Genomic DNA, 20,149 nt, shown 5'->3' with positions numbered 1-20,149 from the left:
CTTGAAGCTAATGTTAATCCTTCCCCCAGTCCCCTGGAACAAAGCCAAGCTTCTTAATGCTTCTTGGAAATGGCTTTGGGTGACTTTGATAATCAAGACTGCTTTCTTAGGGGCTACTTGGTACGAAAGATTCCTTTTGGAAATGGTCCTCTTGGTGAGGGCGGTTTGGGGCAGGGCAGGGCTTGGGAGTGGAGCTGGGCCTGGAAACATGAAGTCCTTGTGGATCTGCAGTGAGGTGCTGAGCTCAGGTTCTGCCTGGTACACACGGAGCTGAGTGAGGGGGCACAATGGCCTCAGGTAGTGCCAGCCTGAGTCTCTGCCCTCAGCTGCACAGGCTTTAGGGATTTAGGGCTGCACATGACTCCTTGTGTGCACACTCCTTTGTCCTTGATTCTGCAGAGCTGTACACACGTGAATCAAAAGTATCACACTGAACAGGGTGATGGAGGCATTGGTTTGTGACGGCTTTAATATTATATTCACCTGGGAAAAAATGGACATGAAAAGAAACTAATGATGATGAGGGGGAAAGAAAAAGTCTAGGAAAAGTGTTGGGAGAGGGGGGAGAAGAATCTTTCTGACTTATGTCCTTGAGCTTGCTCTTAACAGAATAAATAGAAATGCATTTCTTAATTACTGGTGTTCAGGGACCTTCCCTGCCAAAAAAAAGAAGGGAAATAAGCTAGACACAGAAATGAGAAGTGCCAAGGTTGTGAGCAGAGTGGGAAGTAGGGAGTAGAAATGGAACTGGAAAGTACTCTGATTTTTTCAAGCTTTCTGAGCTTCAATCAGCATTAATTGGCCCGGATTGTATGTTCACGAGATGTACTAAAAAAAAGTGTTGAAAAAGTGTATGAAGTATTACTCAAGTCACTTGTAAATTAATTCTGATTGAGTAGCTGCTGTACTCTGAAGCCATCTGCTTGTGTAACTGTACCACAGTGTGAGTGATGCAGGACTTAGCCAGAATGGCTTTCTAGACACACAAATGTCCTGTAGGTGTCAGCACTTCTCTTGCTATTTTCCTGACTTGCAGCAACAGGAGTAGCAGGAAAAAACAGTGGATTTTATTTTTTTTTTGTTGGTTGGTTGGGGTTTTTTTTTTAATTAAAAGTATTCAAGTGGATATTCTTTGCTAGTGAATGCTATTGAAGCACATTTTTATATAATTAACAGGCAGAGTTCTCCTTACTGGATAAAGAGGCTTCAGAAAATTGACTTGGTTAAAATGCTACTTGCAGAATATCCTATAGCTGTTTATAAAACTGTCTAAATAATAGGACTAAGCCTTTGGCAAATATTGAAACAAATGACACTCACCAGTTGTAATGTGCTCTGCCATATGCAACAGCATCTCTGAGGTTAAGCACTAGCTCCAGGTTCTGACTTTTGAAGCAGTCATGAACATCAAGTGAGACGTAGGACTTACATGCAACTGGTTCACGTTCATGTTTGTTCATCTGCTGTAAACCCAGCAAGGGCAGGCTTACTCCAAGCCAGCCTTCCTGGAGCACTGGAGTCCAGCTCTGGCAGGGTGACTCAGCAATGAGTAAATGTGACTCAGGGGTCTGAGCAACATGGAGACCTTGGGTCTGAGAGACCTTGGAAACAGGAGGAGGAGGAACATTGTTTAGCCCAGTGCGGTTTACAGAAGATTTATTTTATAATCATGGTTTGGAGGATGGAAGAGTTAATATTAACCATCTTTTTAAAGCATAGGAAGAAAATAGGCATGGAGCACCCTCTCTTTTGGACTTGGTACTCTCAGCAGCCTGGCAAGTCTGATGATATTAGCATAGCCATTTGATTGAGAAAGAGATTTGGGATTTGTGTTTAGAAGCCTGCTGAAGCTCAGTTTTATAGCATTCAATGCTTTTCTTCCTCTACATTGAGCCTGGTTAGCAATTTGTCCAGGTTGTCTCTCTATTTCTGACCTCAGTAATTATTAAAGATCTCTTTTTCCTGACACTTGTTTCCAAGGCAGTCCAGGAAAGTATTAATAGCTGAATTTCCATGTGGCTGTTTCTAAAGTATTGGTTTCTTTGGCTAAGGAGTGTGATTTTGTTGACTCATATTCTTCGTTAGACCAACACTTCTTGCCCTCTTCCTAGAGAGCTGATGTCACAACTATGGAGAATATGTTCTGAAGGGACTGAATGGGTGTCAGTGACAAAACTGAAGGTTTATCCACACTAGTACATGTGATGATATTTCAGAAGGGGGAATTACCCTGCATTTTCATCTCTAATCTTCAGCACAGATGCATCTGAGATCCATTATTAAGCAGATGGCAGGATCTATAATTCAAGTGTTCTGTGCACTTGTCTTTAGGATGCCTGTATAGGAGGTGGAGGTGCCATGAGGTGTGAGTGAAGCAAGATAAAATAGAGCCAGTTCCTCTGGATAAGATAGTCTGGAGATTATCTTTTTACTTGAGCTTATGCATTGAAATAATTAATTTATCTGTGTCAAGCCTGCAGATTGAGTTGGTGAAGCCAGCAGCTCCTGAGTAGGTCATTAACCCTGTTTCCAGTGAGGCGAGTTGGGCAAAGACCAGCCCTGTGCAAAGCTAGCAGCAGTGAAGAGCTTGGTCTTGGCTACAAAATAGACCCATGATGGTCCAAGCCACCTTTTACAAGCAGTGCTGCACAGAAAATGCTGATTTGCTGAAAGGGAAGAACTACATGGACCCGAGATGCCTGGATGTGTGCAATGGATCCTTGAGACTGATGGTCATTCATTGATGATCAGACTTAGTCCCTGTTTTGAATCAGGTGAGCCATTACTCTGCAGTAATATAATCTTCTTTGCTGTAACTATTATAATTCATTTGAATAGCTGCATATTATACAATAAAACTCTGAAGCCAGCAATTAGGAAAAAAAAAAAGAAAATCAGCATGCCATGTAGGAGAACTGTTTATTGTCCTGGCTCTGAGTTGGGCAGAACATCTGCTTTGTTTATCAAGGGAAAATCTAGCTACTGCTTTCGTAGGATGCAGAACAAACCGTTACTTTTTTCATAAACACATTTTTAACTCCCAGCCAGTTGGACCAATGTGCTGCTGATACTGGAAGAGCACCAACTGCTGCCTGATAGGACTTTAAAATGTTGCGAACAGCAGGCAGGACTTCTCCAGTCCTACAGAGAGCAGCCTTGCATTAAAAAGATTGGATTAATCTATTAGAGAAGTACTGTTGTGTCTCATTCTCCTAGGGTACAAGTCAAGAGCAGCTACCCCAGAGCTCTTGATTTTTAGAAAAATACTTTTGTGTTTTCTAAACATGCCCTCTGTCTTCCTATCTCTATTCATGACTGAATTGCCGCCTGCAAAGATTGGATGAGCTTGGTGTGGAAGTTTAAACTTCTGTCTGCAGCTCTTGGCTTGGCTTTTTTTTTTGTCTTGTTCTTTCTTCATCTCTACAAGTGCCCTAGGGCTGAAGTGTCCCCTGCCGTGTGCTGGTGCATGTCTACAGCAGTGGTCCCGCACTGCCCACCGAGGACCCTGGCAGGTGCTGGTGTGCTGTGCCAGGCAGCCTGAGCTGTATCTCCACCTGGCCAAATGCCTTCTCTCAGGAATGACAAGTCCATAGTGTTCAGAGTCCAGCTGCCAACAGCTGTGTGCTTGCAGTCGGTGTTTGTGGCCCCGGGGGGTGAACGCCATCGCCCCCTTTGTGCTTAAAAGGGACCCCTGGACCACGTCAGCCGTGTCCAACCCCTTTGGACCATCTCACACTAGGATTCATTGCAGTGGGGTGGTGGTTGGCTGGCTTGTAGCAAACCCAAGCTGGGGCCATAGCCTGATGGATAATTTACCATAAGTAAATTGTAGACAGGCGTCCCCTGGTTATGCTTTGCCCTTTTGTGGGCTAACAGTCAGGTAGTATTTTGTGGGAGGAGGGAAGGAGAGAGATGGGAAGAAATTATTCTTAGTGCAAAGATCTTATTAGGAAAAAAACCCAAGAATTTTGAATGCTCCTAATAAATTTCCATTTGCTTGAGTAGAGAACAACTTAGGTGGATTTCTTAAAATATTTAGATGATAAGTGTAGTTTGATTAAATGCTATGTGGTCTGCTGAAGCTTTGCCACGATGGAAAAAAACTCCCCTTCTGCAATCAATTAGTCTGTACTGAGATAAATTAGCAGCACTGGTGAGATGATTCAAGAAAAGGAGCCTGACACTGGGGTACCTCTGGGCTCTTAGCAGGGTTGCAGGAAAGGAAGAGTAGAAATAGGTGGTTCAGTGCAACTGAGGAGATCCACAGGAATTTTATTGCAGTTGCTGCTGCATTCTTTGCTGGGACTGTTGGACCAGTGCTGCTTTTACAGATCTTTCTGCTCCATTTCCTCTGTCCCTGCTGTCAAACCCATGACTTACTCTGTGTTGGTATTCCAGCACATAACAGCTCTTCGGGAAGGGTTTTTCCCCATGACAGAGCTGTGCTGTAAGCTGAGGCTCCTGCCTGTGCCTCACTTCTCACCTCCCCTTCCCACTCACAGGGCCTTTACCATGCTTGACAAGAAGAGATGGAGAGCAAATGTGTCCCAAACTGCTCCTGAGGGTTTTGGGGTCCTGTGGCCTCAGAAAGGTCTGTGCAGGGACCCATGGTTGGAAGGGACAGCTGGTCGCTGGGCAGCTGTGGCCACTGGAGTGTTTATCAACCAGCAGAAAAGACTCAAAGAGCTGTAGTGTCTCTGTAAGAAGAAATGGTATTTCCTAAAGGTGTGCTCTGAGAACAGAGGCTTTCAGAGCTGCAGAGCTTATGTAGCCATTACATTCTGATGTTGTCAGAAGCCTTGCAAAGTGTTAGAAGGGGGATTATATGCATGGAAAAAACATGCAGCCAGCTTATTTTTAATTCTGTGGACCCTTTTAAATTGTTGTATTTGCGTCTCTGGAAATAAATCTTTCCAATCATAATCACTACAACATTTTAATTTTTCTGGAGCAGGGAATTTAGTGGCATCTCAGGAAAAGGATAATTATTCTTGAATGAATTCTTGAAAGAAAATTCTGAACACATTCTGAAATAGGGTTACTTTTAACCTGGGATTAGGTGTCCCCATGGGGTGTTACACTGCCATACCTGAGCAGCTGGTCACTCTACTGGAGCATTGCTTGTCCCTTCCTCGGTCCTCATGTCTTCTTAATGGTTCACATTCTTACATTTTGCTTTGTCATACATTATGGTCCCTGAGGTTTAAAAGTGGAGCTAAATTAATAGCAATCTTCAAACTGCCAATCCAACTTTACCTGCAAATAAAGGGAAAAATGTCAGAAAATGTTCAAGTGCTTCAAAGAAGTCATCAGATGAACTTACCTGTCAAGGGTGTTTCTAATCTAATCTATGTCTGGTAAAGATTGTAGCTATCCTCCAGGATGAGGCTTGGCTTAGGAAAAAAAAAAAAAAGATTTTGCAGAGCCAGGCTCCTATCTCCTTGGACTTTTGCAGATAAACATAATGAAATGTATTGACACATGGGATACAAACACCTCTTCCTGTCTCCCATCCTGTGTTCCTCAGTAAGTGCCTGCCCCAGGGATCTCTGCAGAGCTTGGACACCCTGCAGTTTGCTCAGTGTGCAAAGCTGCTCCACGGAGACCCATCTCTATGCAGAGACTGGCCCAACTCAGCTGATTTCATTTAAGGGGTCATTAAGAATGAGGCTTCAGCTTCTGGGCTCACCTGGTTGTGAGTCAAAGCAATGGAGATCCTGAAATGGAAACCATCTGGAGTTGGGAGGCAATGGCTTCATGGATAGCAAGGTCACAGGTGACTTTTGGGGATGAGATGTGCAAGGGTTGAGATGTAGTATGTTTTTGTTCCTGTTCCTTCAGTTTTTATAGTCTTTACTCTTAAAAAATGTTTAAAAGAGGAGGGAGCGAATGGTGTATGACACTGAAGTAATACTGGATATCACATTCCACTTGGGAATATTTCCTGGGGGTTTTGGCTTTTTTTAGCAGCTCCAGTGAGCCAGTTTGATGTCTTCACTTCTCTGACACCTGACATGTGCATACAGCAGGGAGATGGAAAGGTTTCCTCTTGGGTTTCATCAAACTCCCAGCGGAGTTTTTGTATCCCCATTCTGAGCATGGTTTAGATATATTTAAAATGTTAACTCTGAGGATATATGTCTATCATCTCCTTGCTGTGATCCTGTAACCAGATACCTAATATTGGCTTTAAAAGTCAATCCCAGGAAAGTGCTTTCTTGAGTTATCTGGGACTATAAAGCAATTATAGCCATAGCACATTTTAGCTTGACAAAAGGGTTAAAATTTGCATTTGGGGAATGTTGTGTAATTTTTACCTGCCCTGATTTATGCTGGGGTGAATTAGATTCCTTTGCTGACTTAGTGCTCTGCAGAAAAATGAAAATGTTGTCCCCAGAGTGGATATACTTTTTCATGCAGTGGGTAGGGGGAAGCTGCCTTTGGAAACGTATGCTTTGGAGCAACTCTGGAAAATGATCCAAGAATAAATTGCCTTGCACTGGATCATTTGAAAAGACTGTGGAAACTGATGCCCGTTATTTTTGGGAGGAAAGATGTCATCACCAAATGTATTTGAATTTCTTTGTCTTGGTCTGCAAATGTGGAGGGCTGAGTGAGAAGCAGTGACATCTTTCACAGCTCCTCTTTGCTCCCTGCTATGCTCAGTGGTAAAGAACAACAGGTTAAACTGGGCACAGGAGCTCAACTCCTGACATAAGCACTGCTGCCAGATCCTGCTGCCCTTTGCAAGTTTTTTCTCTGCTTCTTTTTGTCAGAGAGATGTGAATGCAGCATCACTGGCCTCACTGAAGGCTGTGGGGACATACTGCCATCACCTCTGCAGAAGCTCTCACAGAGGAGGTGTGAGAGGAGGTGCTCTAAGAGCATTTCTGGTCCTGCAAGTGCAGCAGAAGGAGCCTGGCTGGACTGGTTCTGTGCTGGCTGTCCTGGGAATGGTTCAGGACAGCTGGTCCACAGTGGTGCTGAGCTCCCTTCTGCCAGGGTTAAGCTGCAAGAAAGCCACTAGCTTAATTTAGGCTAGGTCTTTGCTGGGGAAATCACAGGTTCAGTTTCTTTCCATCAGAGGACTTTGGCAAGTCTGGGTTGGAGGCCTTAGCAGCATGCCTGAGCACCCTGACCTGTTTAAAAACAATCTGATACACTTCAGAGCTCATCAGGACTAGTTGAGGTTAGAACTTAATCTGGAAACTTTTTTGAAGGATAATAAAAAATGCTTTTACAAGTATATTAATGGCAAAAGGAAGGGTAAGAACAACCTTTGTTCTCTACTGGATGCAGGAGGGAACTTAGTAACTGCAGATGAGGAGAAGGGGGAAGTGCTCAATGCCTTCTTTGCCTCAGTCTTTAGTGGGGAAGCAGTTTGTCCTCAGGACAGCTGTCCTCCTGGGTTGGGAGATGGTGTCAGGGAGCAGAATGGTCCCCCTGTTATCCAGGAGGAGGAAGTCAGAGAACTGCTGAGCTGCTTGGATGTTCATAAATCTATGGGACCAGATAGGATCTATTCCAGGGTGGTGAGGGAGCTGCCAGATGAGCTTGCAAAGCTGCTTTCCATCTTTTACCAACAGTCCTGGCTCACTGGTGAGGTTCCAGATGGCTGGAACCTGGCCAATGTGACACCCATTCACAAAAAGGGTGGGAAGGAGAATCCTGGTAATTATAGGCCAGTGAGCCTGACCCCAGGACCTGGTAAGGTAATGGAATAGTTTATGCTGAGTGTCATCACGCAGCACTTACAGGATGGCCAGGGTATCAGACCCAGCCAGCATGGGTTTAGGAGGGGCAGGTCATGTGTGACCAACCTGGTCTCCTTTTATGACCAGGTGACCCACGTGATGGATGTGGGAAAGGATGTGGATGTGTCTATTTGCACTTCAGCAAGGCCTTTGACACTGTTCCCACAGCATTCCCTGGAAAAGCTGCAGCCCAGGCTTGGACAGGAGCACTCTGTGCTGGGTTAGGAACTGGCTGGATGCTGGGCCCAGAGTGGTGGTGAATGGTGCTGCAGCCAGCTGGGGGCCAGTCACCAGTGGTGTCCCCCAGGGGTCTGTGCTGGGGCCAGTCCTGTTCAATATTTTTTTTGGTGACATGGATGAGGGTATTGACTCCTTCATTAGTAAATTTGCAGATGACACTAAGCTGGGAGTGTGTGTTGATCTGTTGGAAGGTAGGAGGGCTCTGCAGAGAGACCTGGAATTGTTGGATGGATGGGCAGAGTCCAGTGGGATGAAGTTTAACAAGTCCAAGTGCTGAGTCCTGCATTTTGGCCACAATAACCCCCAGCAGCACTGCAGGCTGTGTGATGGTGTGGCTGGACAGTGCCCTGGCAGAAAGGGACCTGGGGGCACTGGTGACAGCAGCTGGACATGAGCCAGCAGAGTGCCCTGGTGGTCAGGAAGGCCAATGGCCCCTGGCCTGGATCAGGAATGGTGTGGCCAGCAGGAGCAGGGAGGTCATTCTTCCCCTGTGCTCAGCACTAGTGAGGCCACACCTGAGTGCTGTGTCCAGATCTGGTCCCTCAGTTTGGGAAGGACTTTGAGACACTGGAGCATGTCCAGAGGAGGTAATGAGGCTGATGAGGGGTTTGGAACATGTTCTTGTGAGGAACGACTGAGGGAGCTGGGGTTGTTTAGCCTGGAGAAAAGGAGACTCAGAGGAGACCTTACAACCTCCTGAGAGGTGGAGGTTGGTCTCTTTCTCTAGGCAGCAACTGACAGAATGAGAGGACACAGTCTTAAGTTGCACCAAGAGAAATACACAATGGAAAAAAGTTTTTTTATGGAAAAAGTGATAAAGTACTGGAATGGTCTGCCCGGGGAGGTGGTGGAGTCAGCATCCTTGGATATGTTTAAAAAAAGACTGAATGTGGCACTCAGTGGCGTGGTTTAGTTGAGGTGTTAGGACTGGCTTGGACTCGATGATCTTGAAGGTTTCTTCCAACCTAGTGATTCTGTTAGGACCAGCCAGCCTGTCACTGCAATGATCTTGCATCCTGTTGTTCAGCTGCTCTTGTGTTGCCTGACTGAAAAACCATCCTGACACTGTGGATGTGACAAGCAAGCACAGCCCTTTGCAGGTGTGTTCTTATTTTGCCACCCTGAGCTGCATTGCACTGTAATGTGTCCCTGCACACCCCAGTTATGATTGTGGAAGGGAATGCAGAAACCTTGGTGCTCAAGCTGCCATTCACTACCTCATTTTTCTGCATCTCTATCACGTTAACAGTGAGCTACAGTGGCATGAAAGAAAAGAACCAAATAGTTGGCTTTGGACATTTAGAAATTGGGGGAGTTTGTTAATGCCTGTCCCTGGGATGACCCCAGTCTCACATGTACAGAGCAGGAAGTATGCTCTGGAATTTCATAGCACCACCTGTAGCTGTCTGTGCCCAGCCCTGATCTAGATGTTAACATTTCTGTAGGTAACGAGTACAATAACCAGGATTCCAGCAGGCTTTTTATCTCCTTCTCCAAACACATCTAGATTCCCATGTAATTATGAAGCCATCATGCTAATTAGAGCTGTGGGAAAAGGTTGTCCCTATCTGCCAACAGTTCATCCCTATGGCTGAGGCACAGGTCAGGCTTGGGAAGAATTAATGTCACTGTATTTAGTCACATTAGCAGTTCTAGGCTTTATTATTAAACAGCACAGACACCCTCTGTTAACTCATTGTTCCGCTGTGTCTGTCACACGTGGGCTTGGGGCTTCTCAGGCTGCATGAAGCTGTCTGTGAATGGCTGATGTGGGGAGCAGGCTCAGGACAGGGACTGCAGTGTTCAGGGAAGGAAAGGATACTTAAACCAAATGAAAATGGATGAAGGCCTTCTGTGGTTAGGGATATCTTATTAATATTTAGAAATAGAGCTCCTAGCTGCAGAACAATGCTGTGTATCAAGTAATTTTGCTGCAGGCTTATCTTTGCTCTAAATGGAACAGAAGACAATGCAATGTGACTGCATTGTGCCTTTTTATTTTTAAATAAAAATAGTTAGGCCACCAGCGATTTTGCTATAAGCAATATATACCTTCTTACTAATAATTTAAAAAAAAATCTTCACTCACAAAGGTGAATAGAGATCTTCCAGCTGCCAGTGTAATGTTTGCATGGTACCTGCAGAGCAGAGCACTGCAGTTATAGAATTGATGGAGACATTTTCCCCCAGATTTACCCCTTATCCCTGGGTTGCTGCCAGAGCTCTTGCCAGGGTTTGAGTCAGCAGGAGGTCAGCTGTGGGTGAATGGAGGGAGATGAGTCAGGAGGTGTTCAAGCTTTGTCCTGCCTCTGTGCTGGGCTGTGTCTAAAAAGCACCAAGCCTCAAAGGAATGAATTTGCTGTAGATTTGCAGACTTGACTGAACTTTAATTGCCCAGAAATCTGTTGGAAGGTTCTTCTGCATCCTGCATGGCAGACACAACCTTGTCTTTGGTGTAAAGAGCTCTCAGGTAATGTTGCCTGCTGCGTCTGAAGCCTAGGAGTCTGATGGATAGTTTTAGGAAGCTGGTAGGGAAGCTGTGTATCTGTGCAGTGTGTGTATACAGTGCCACATGTGTTCCTTTCCTCTGTGCCCTCTTTCCCTTCTCTGATGTGTCCCCCTGCCAAGTGCCTCAGGAGGAAATGCTCTCAGGTGAGTCTGTGTGTGAAATGCAGAAAAACCTCCTACCTTATCACCCTGCCAGGGGCCCTCCCAAGGGATGGATCCACATTGTCTATTTCTGCCTGATGCTGTTAAGAGAGATCTCAAGTATATAAATTCACAGCAAAAAGTCATCTTTGTCCCACATGATAAGCTGATTAAAACTCCTACACTGAAATGCTGAGGAGTAAAAAAAAAAAAGGTGTTAATGAATAGTTTGGAGCTAATTAAAGTCTAAATCTGGTAACACTGTGGAAAAAGCACAACTTTCTGTTCTAGGTTCTGCCTTGTTTCAAGGCAGATGATTCTCATGAAGTGACTGAAATTGGCCAAAGTGGTCATTGTTCCACATGCTATCAGATATGCAGCCAGCATGAATCTCCCCAACCTGGAAAATGTTGTAAAATATTTTAAAAAAACTGTATGTTAAGGGTTTTTTGTCTTTGACTGTAGAATCAGCAGTATATGCTCGCATCATGGGCAACAAGTAGGTTTTCTAAAACACAAAGATGAGAATCAAGCATAGTTACATGGCTCCAGGATGAAACACCAAAGTCCTTTTTACTTGTGGCATCAGTTATGCCGCAAGAAAACTTTCTGAAAATTTCGGCAATAAAAAATGGTTCATTGCATTGCAAACAGCAAAGACTATAAAACATCAATTCACAGTCCAGATCCTTCTTTTTCTTAACTTCAAAGAATACAAATTGTTTTAAGGAAAGGAGAATTTACTTTTGAAGGTAACCATTTCTTCCCCACAACTTTCTCTCACAAATTCTTTAAATACTTTGAACAGTTAATTGAAATTATTATTATAACAATTTATTATGGTTCAGCAGCAAAATGCACAAGTGGGCATTTTACCAAGTTGGATTGTAAAAGCATGAAGCATGTGATTGTGCTTGGAAGAAACAAATGAAAATTTGCAAATATGTCTGTTTAATATTCCTAAAATGTCAGGTCAGGGAGACATCTCTGAGCTTTTGAATGGATTTGGTTGAAAGCACTCAGGAAGGTAGCAAGGAGATTACCAAAACTGAGTTGGGGCTGTCCAGGATGAGGAGCTGCGTGAGTGCTCAAAGCATGAAACAGATCTGAAACTTGTCTGAACATGGGACTGATGCTACATTGATGAACAGTGTTTTGTCACTGTATTTTGAAAGTTTACTATAGTGTCTGCAGACTGCAGCTGTGCTTCATGGCATTTTGCTGTCATATATAATATTTACTTTTTTACCATAATTTTTTAACTTCCTAGTGTGATTTTTGTGAACCAGCTGCCCTGCACTCAATTTGATATTTTTATCAGATCATCCTGGTAGAAGATGAACGAGAAATAAAACTCAACCCAAATATGTATGAAGCATAGTCATATTACAACAATTTATGTCTTTAAAACCTATTAGACTGCTGTAGACAGGGACTTAGTATGGCTCGAATGTTTGTTTTATGCACAGGAACATTAACTGGTATTAGTTGTTTTAGCAGCTCTGGATGGAGTTGCACCTCTGAGAATGTTATGCAGAAAGGATTGGAGGGTTTAGCATGTGCCTGCTAAAAGAGTTTTATTTAAGTGACTGTCTTCCCTGGCATTTAATCCCTGCCTAACACCTGCTGCCCTGATGCTGGTGTTGTAGTTCTCTGCAAAGTGTTTAATATTTGTACAGGGTGCTGGGATTTCTGTAAATGGGTTTTAGTTATCTGTTCTGAGGAGGTTGAAAAGTCACTGAATCAAACTCTGGAAGAGCTGTTCCTAGTTTTACAGATCATTTGAGCGTGACACTTTTTTCCAAAAAGGAAGGGGAAGATGAAAATTAATAGAATAATGCAGATTTTGTATTTCAAGCAAAGAAAATTTAAAAAATCCAGGTTTTAAGTTAGACACAAACCTTTCAATCTTTAGAAATTTATTTGTGATTGTGAACTGTGCTTTCTTACATGTTTGAAGCAGATAATCAGTGCTGTAAACCTAGAAATGTGTTTGTGAACCTGAGTTGCAGTCTGTTTGCAACAGCGATGCATTTTAATTTGCTCTCACTCAGTGCTCAGGTGAGAAAGGCTATTTTCAGCACAGAGGCTTTCTGCATGTATTTTACTTCGTGAATTTCGTGTCTTGAGCAGTGATGTTGGAACGGAAATCCATCATGATGGTTCTGGTAAAGCCCCCTCACTGTGTGAGCTGAGCTGTGGCAGCTGAGCTCTGCCTCTGAGTGCTCAGCCCTGGGAAACTGTAATTAACACATCCCCATGCTGGGCTGTCGTGCTGATGTAGGGTGTTCCATGCCGTGGCCAGAGAGAAAAGCAGCAGATTTCCAGATTCAAGTGCCATCAGCAGTGAGGTGTAGGGGCTGGCAGGGTGTCAGGCAGGGAACACAGGCAGCCAGGAGCCTTTCCCACTGGGATGGGGCTGTTCTTCCTCTTCCTCAGTACAGGCAGGGACTGAGATTGCTCCTCTGTAAGATATAATGCCCTGGTTGGGGTATTCCTCTCAGGGGGGTGCCATGTGCTATTTTCTGGCTCTTGCTACAAACTGCAGCAAATCTGCAGTGAGCCTGGACTGCTGCCTGCCTTAGGCAAAGCCAAGGGGAAACCAACTTCTCTGGTGGGTTTTGGAGCAAAGCACACAGTTCATTGGCCAAGATGGTTGTGGCTTCTTGCTGGTGTTGTGTTTGATGCACTTTGGGGTTTTTTTAGCTTCTTCATGTGAGAAAGAGCAGTGGATGGGACAGCATTTCATACATACATTATCTGGTCTATGTTTTAACTATGATTCCTCTCTGCAAAGCTTCCTACCTTGGGATTTATGGCTGAAAAAATTTTTTAGGAAAAATTCAGTAGACAGTTAGTGCTTAGGAGTATCAGAAGTTTCATTTCAGTGTGCTGTGAGCCCTGGGAAACAAAAATCACTTGAAGGTCTTCCTTTGATCATATTTTTTTTATTCTGAAATAGGTAGAGTTTCACTTCTGCAGCCTGTCATATCAAACTCTGAAGACTGGAATAGTTTTTGCAAATTCCTGGCCAGATATTAAGGAAGAGATCCAGCAGCCATGCCCTACACATCATCTGCTGTGCTGCATACCTCTCACAAGTGTCCTCCACAGGCCTGGCTTTTTTTGGCAGCTCTTCCTTGGGATGAATACAGACAGTAGGACAAAAAAATTAATTGTCTATTGTGCTCAAATTTATCTCAGGATTTCACATTCACTTGATTAAAAAATTTGCAAACCAATCTGCAGTTCTGTGCAAGGAGTAGGATCACAGAAAGATTTATTCCTGCACCAAGCTCTAATTTATTTTTATCACTTGCTTCAAAGAATACAGATAAGTGGTATTTCCTAGAGAAATGGAGATGATGTTTTCCTGCATCAGATATAAACCAAAAGTAAACAGAAAATTGATGTAGAATTTATTTCTAAGGGAAAAAAAAGCTTACACTAATATCAAAGTATGTATTTACAGAGGGATGTCATGGTTTATGATCATCCCTGAAAGAATCATTGTTGTTTTTAAAACTTCAGGCTGAAGGGTCACCTCATTTTTTTCCTGATGGAAACAAGCCAGTTAAAATTGCAGACTGGAGCTAAGACTCTCTATTTAAATGACTTTAGTTGACAAATAGTTTGCCTGTTGAAGAAATTCAAATGAAACAGGCTTCTTTTGCTGAACTCTTTGAAGATTTAATCTAAATATATGCCATTGTGAGATACTTCGCCTATGTTTTAATTTTGGGGAAAAAAACCCAACAAAACCATGCTAAAACAGGTGTTTGATTAAAATCCAAACTGGCCAAGGTTATGTTCTTCACTTCACTAGCAGAATGAAGCTTCCCCTCTTCTTTTGGTCAGTGACACAGCAGGAGACAGCTGTGAGGCTGCTGTGTGTACCCTCTGGATGGCAAAGTGCTGTGCTGAGGCTGTAACTAAGTCAACAGGTTTATCTGTTGGAGAGATGTAAAGGGCAATGAGGTTTTAACTCTGTTTAATGCCTCAGTTTTCTTGCTTTTCTGAGCAGCTGTCTGTGTGGCTGGTACCTGAAACAATAATACTTCAGAATAAGAAGTGAAGAGCTGGATGAAAATAGAACAGAAGTGAAGGGATGTCCTAATTACAGTGGCCCCCACCAGCCTCTTAGGACTGACTCATCAGCTCCACCATCACATCAGTGTTATGGATGGCATTGTGGTGGTCAAAAGTGCTTTTTGTTCACAGGAAAAGAGCAGAGACCTGTATCATTAAAATGGAGTAAAGTGAAAAGCTTGTTTATTTCCTAATTGTGCCTAATGCAAGATTGCTGAAACACTCCGAAGCCAGTATGGTTACCACAACAGCGAGCTCACCCAGGAGCAGCCCACCTAATCTGATCTGTGACAGTAAAAGCGGTGAAGTGTCCGAAGTGTCTTAGCTTCTATTGCACCAGATTAGTTCTGAAAATGCCATGCAAATTCCTTTGTTGGGTAGTTTCAAATACAACTGGTTTTGTGTACTTTTGGAATGGCTTTTTGGCAGACAGCATTTCTAAACAGATAAAATGCACAATGTCCTGCCTTTCTGGCAAATATTTGGTTAAATTGGATGTTTTTGGGAATGTGCTCTGTACTGCTGTTGTTGACACTAAGGATTTGTCATTGCAATTTAGAGGACAGAATGATGGGATGGTTTGAAATCATAGGATCACTGAGTGGTTTGGGTTGGAAGGGACCTTTAAAGATCATGTAGTTCCAGACCTCTGGCACAGGCAAGGACACTACCAAGATCCACATACCTGTCCCTAGTGCTGGTTGAAGTAGTTTTATCCCACTGTCAGCCAAAATGGGAATTTTATTGCTGCTGTATACTTGAATTAGGGTAAAACCCCCAGCAAATGTTGTTGAATTTGCTGCTGCAGTCATTGCAGTATAACCAGACAGATAAAAGAAACACAAGGTCTGGCTTTAGCTCCTCTGACCTATATCTATAGGGACTTTTGTAGTCCTGAGTTATTTAGGAAACTGCTGCCAAGATTCAAGCCTAAATATGTCCTATAAATCTGCTGGAGCCTTTAAAACTGCAAGATACCAGGTAACAGAGGTTAAAGTAAATCTGGAAAAAGAACTGGACAGGCAATGGCTCAAGGTTTTCCAAGACAAGGGTTTGCTATATGGGAACAGCCTGTAGTTAAATAGATCTGCAGAACTGTGCTGGTGAAGGGGGACTAGAATTATGCAGTGGGAAAGCTCCAGCAACCTGGGAACTGCAATCAGCATAAGTAAAGATGGTTTTATCATTCTTACAGGCAAATTGGTTTTGAAGGTAGCTGATTTGAAAATAAAGTATGAAACACTAACACCATCCCTCAAAGTCTTGCATTTGCTCTGCACTCTCATGTGTGTGCTCTGCTGCCATGGTGCCTTCCTGGGCTGTCCCAGGGCAGGGCCATCCTGCTGCCTAGCACCTGGGGAATGGGTTTGGCAGAGATCCGAGGTCTGTTTATTTTCTGTTTTGGTCTATTTGGAGAACATGTTTGTCTGCTGGCTCCGAGTCCCCGCCCGGACTCAGCACAGCCAAGGGCAGGGAACCCACGGCTGGAGCAGTTGCAGGTTCCTTGCTGCCACATCAGTAGAGGAGATTCTTTATATAAGGCAGAAGAACAAGGTCAGGAGAGACCAAGACTCATGTTTCATGTTTACTGTGAGGCACTGGAACAGGTTGCCCAGAGAAGCTGGGGCTGGTCCATCCCTGGGAGTGTTCAAGGCCAGGTTGGATGGGGCTTTGAGCAACCTCTTCTAGTGGATGGTATCACAATCAGTGGCAGGGGAGCTGATGATCTGTGAGTTCCCTTCCAACCCAAATGATTCTATGACCAGTAACTGGCTTTATCAAGCCTCTGATATGTGGACATTTGGCTCCTGAATATATATATAATGAAAAGATATAGACATGACATTATTTGCAACATGTGGTCAGAACTCTGTGTGTTCCTGATGCCACAGCTGGGTTTCTGTAGCTGTGGTGGAAATGGATCTCTAAGGAATAGGATGGGGCAGCTTTTGAGGGGAAAGGAAGAGAGCAGGAAGGCTTCAGGCCCTGCTTGCCAAGGGTCTTTTACCAGGAAAGGGAGAAATTAAGTGACAAAGAATTTTGGTTATCCTTTGCAAAAAAGCATCAAGCTTTCTTCCCTCCAATTCTGTTCTGTGTTTGGATGAAAATATAATGGCAGTTAAATGAGCTTTTCTAAATCTTTCATAAACCACACTAGCTGTGGAGAAAGCAGAGGAGTTAAAATAAAGTCTAGTGCTTTCCTTACAGACTTTCTTGCAGAGACTCCTACAGATACCAAGGTCTGCAAGTCTGTGATTCCTAAATGCAGTTGCTCATTTTTACACTCAGAAATTCCTGCAAGTGGCTCTTTTCAGAGAAATCTCACAGATCCTGAATTTTCCTCTCTTCCATCTGCAGTAATTTTCACCCAAATCAGTTCCATTTGAAATTCATTTTGTTAAATTTTCTCCATCTTTAAAAAAATGTGGAATTCCTTTTTTTGGTGTAGATGTAACAGCATTATCAGGTGCACAGCTCTTTTCATAAAGGATCAGCTAGTTATTTTAAAAGGAACCACACAAAGAGAAGAAACAGGCTTTTGGGTGCAGCTAAAAATTTCTTAAATATTCCCATTTCCTGGGTATGAGTGGTTTGATAAACTACCCCTGGATATGAAACCCTGTGTGAGAGCAATCCAGGCCTGTGTTTTAGAAATTTTGCAAAAAAGAAAAAGATATATGTACTCAAATGCTGGTGTAAGTTATATTGCAGGTGACAGACCTGTATTTCAAATTTTATGGGTTTCACAGTGCTGCTTGGATTTTTTTTTTACTATTTAAATTGTATTACATCTGAAATTTCTGTTATCTTTTAATTATATTAATATCTAAATTCGTATTGAAAAGTGTGGCTTATCAGCCTACACAGTACTTTTCACAAAACTGAATTAAATGTCTTGGAAAAAAAAAATTATTTCACGTTTATTGAGATGAACGACAAAAGAGCTTATCTGCCCTCTCTCTGCTTTTTCTTATTTATATTCCTAGATGCTTATTTTATCTGGCTTTCAGGTCCCCAGTGTAGCGGATTTTTCTGGTTTAAAATAGAGCAATCCCTCTGCAGGCAAACAAATGTTTTTCCAAATGAGAAAGGTAAGTATTTGGCTTTTTGTGCCTTACTCACACTTACTGGTGCTATGAGGAGGTTGGGCTGTTTTTGTGTTGATCTTGGCAGTGTTGCTGTGTTCAGTAACTGAGCATTTCTGCTGTGACTTATGGCAGTTCAGAATATCAAATATTATCCCTAACTTCATTTTCTGTATATAACTATCACAAAGTGATGCAGCTTTTTGTGTGCCTCCTTGTTTAACCAGGGCTATAATTTTTGCAGCATGTGTTTGGTGTGGGAAGACAATTTAATGGAGACATATTTCCTCCCATTTACAAATCAAACCCTCCCAATAAACAATGAGTCAAATCACAGGGAGCTTAGGGAGATGCCTTATCTCTCATATAATTTTCTCTTTGCTGGGTCATGGGTGATTTGAGGCAGCAGCTACGTTTTCCTGTCTCTGTCAGATGGAGCTCAGTGGAATGTTGGCTTCAACATCTCACAGGGTGATATAAAATGAGCACAGAAGTGGTTTGTATAGAAAGCATAATCTACTTTCATCTTTACATTTCATTTTTACTGTATATTTAGCAGAGTATGAGGCAGTCATTAATGAAGTTGCCAAACTTGCACTGTGAAATCACTTCATCATGCAATCAGAATGTGTACTTTGTGTTTGGAGAGGGATGGAATAGTGTATACCTATTCAAGCTCCTTCTAGCCCTTGGTTTGGGTTTAAAACTCTCAATTAAGAGTCCTGGAACCAAAATGCTTTTGTCCATTCTTTGAACTCTTGGTAGGGAGAAGATGCTGCCACAAAGAGAGCTTGGACCCACGTTTCAGCCAGCTCTGTTTAGATGGTTAAAGATCACCATCAGCAGCTGAGAGAACAAAATCATGCAGGGTGTGAATGAACAGGAGTCTGGTTATTACAATTATCCCTACTGAGGCTCAGAATCCCTTGGGGCATGTTTTGGGTAATGCAAAGCAAAGGGGCAGTCTCTGCCTCACCGTGGTCCATGGGCTCACTGTGATCCATCCATGGATCACAGCCTGGGCTCCCTTCCTGGAACCTCCAAGGGCTTCAGCCCTGCTGAAGTTCCTGCCTTGGGGGCACACTGATGCTCTGGCATTTCTACATGCTTCTGCTTTGCTCTACACCTCAGTGTGGAGCTCTGAGCTGCCTTGTTCATTCTCCAAAGTGGGAGTTGAGTGCTCTGGGCTCAATCTGTGTTACCATACCCACCTCCTGTTTTCTTGAGGTCATTTTTTTCCCAGTTTGTTGTTTTGTCAATCAGTTTTATACTTGGGTGATATAAAAGTGATATGAAAAGCAAAGTAAATGAAGAGAAGGCCATGCCTTAGGGTCTATTATATGGCAGTGCACTTACTGAAGCAGGTCCTGTTTGCTCAGGTTTATAAGTTTTTTTTGGGGCAGGAACTATTCCTCTGCATTGGTCTGAATTGGTGTCAAGATGGTGGCACCCAAAGTTTGAGGAGGGTCCTTAAGGAGTTGTCACTCTTGCTAAAACAGAGATACTCTCAAGCACTTAGCAGTTGTTGAGGCTGTTCAGGGAGATATAAAATGCTTGTGTTTGGCCAACAGCAGCATCTTTCTGAGAAAGAGGTTTGTGTGACCAAGGAAAAAGGTATGAAGTGCAAACATGGAGCCAGGAAGTACCTACCAGGGGCAAGGCTGATGAGATCCACAAGGATGACTCTGCTGGGTGATGTTTGCCAGCCTTGCCATCTCCTCTGTGTCCTGATAAGGAAAGTGGATTCTCAGAGTCAGAGAAACCCCCATCCTGGCTTTGCATATTCCATTCTGATTTTGCACCTGAAATCATGACTGTGTAAATATACATTTGACAAAAGCACAAGGAAAATTCTCATAGCAGTGGAACTGAAATAACAAGATACTTCCTCAAATTTAGCTCCTTGTTCAATATTGACTCACCTGAGTCACAACACACAGTGTACAGGTGTGTTGATACACCAGACAACTTGGCAGAGTTCCATGTTATAGCCCAATTTTATATTTCTATCTGGCCTGCCATTTGATACTTACTACGCCTGAATAATTTACGATAATTGTGTCATATTCTCTGTCACGTTAGGACTGATTTGCATGACATGTGGGAACATTAAAAACTGCAGACCACCTGGAATGGAGTCCCCCAATGGATAAGATTTGGAGTTATTCCTTGATTTCTCAGCCTGATGGTTTGGACATGTGGATGGGTTTTGCTTTGCAGCCAAATCATACTAGAGGTGGAGAGGAGTATTTCAGAAAAGGCTGAGATTCTTGGGTGATATTATTCCAACAGCTCAGGCTATTTAAAAAAACCCAAACCAAATTAAAAATG

The 20,149-nt window shown here is 43.2% G+C and overlaps 1 long non-coding RNA gene across 1 annotated transcript; it reads right to left on the bottom strand.

Moving 5' to 3' along the window:
* Nucleotides 1–4,252: 4,252 nt before the first annotated feature.
* LOC148185012 (uncharacterized) lies at nt 4,253–5,595 on the bottom strand. The gene is made up of 4 exons (XR_015773787.1): nt 5,497–5,595; nt 5,324–5,393; nt 5,090–5,256; nt 4,253–4,697 (listed from the first exon to the last, which is right to left on the bottom strand). It is a non-coding gene; the product is annotated as an uncharacterized LOC148185012 (long non-coding RNA).
* Between the last annotated feature and the right edge of the window lie 14,554 nt (nt 5,596–20,149).

Source organism: Pseudopodoces humilis, chromosome 1 (genome assembly GCF_049639895.1).
Source record: "Pseudopodoces humilis isolate 2021_Gansu_Grassland_sample_001 chromosome 1, ASM4963989v1, whole genome shotgun sequence".
Taxonomy (NCBI): Eukaryota; Metazoa; Chordata; class Aves; order Passeriformes; family Paridae; genus Pseudopodoces; species Pseudopodoces humilis.
The sequence above is the reverse complement of the archived record's forward strand: the minus strand, read 5'-3'. Positions and strand labels throughout refer to the sequence as shown.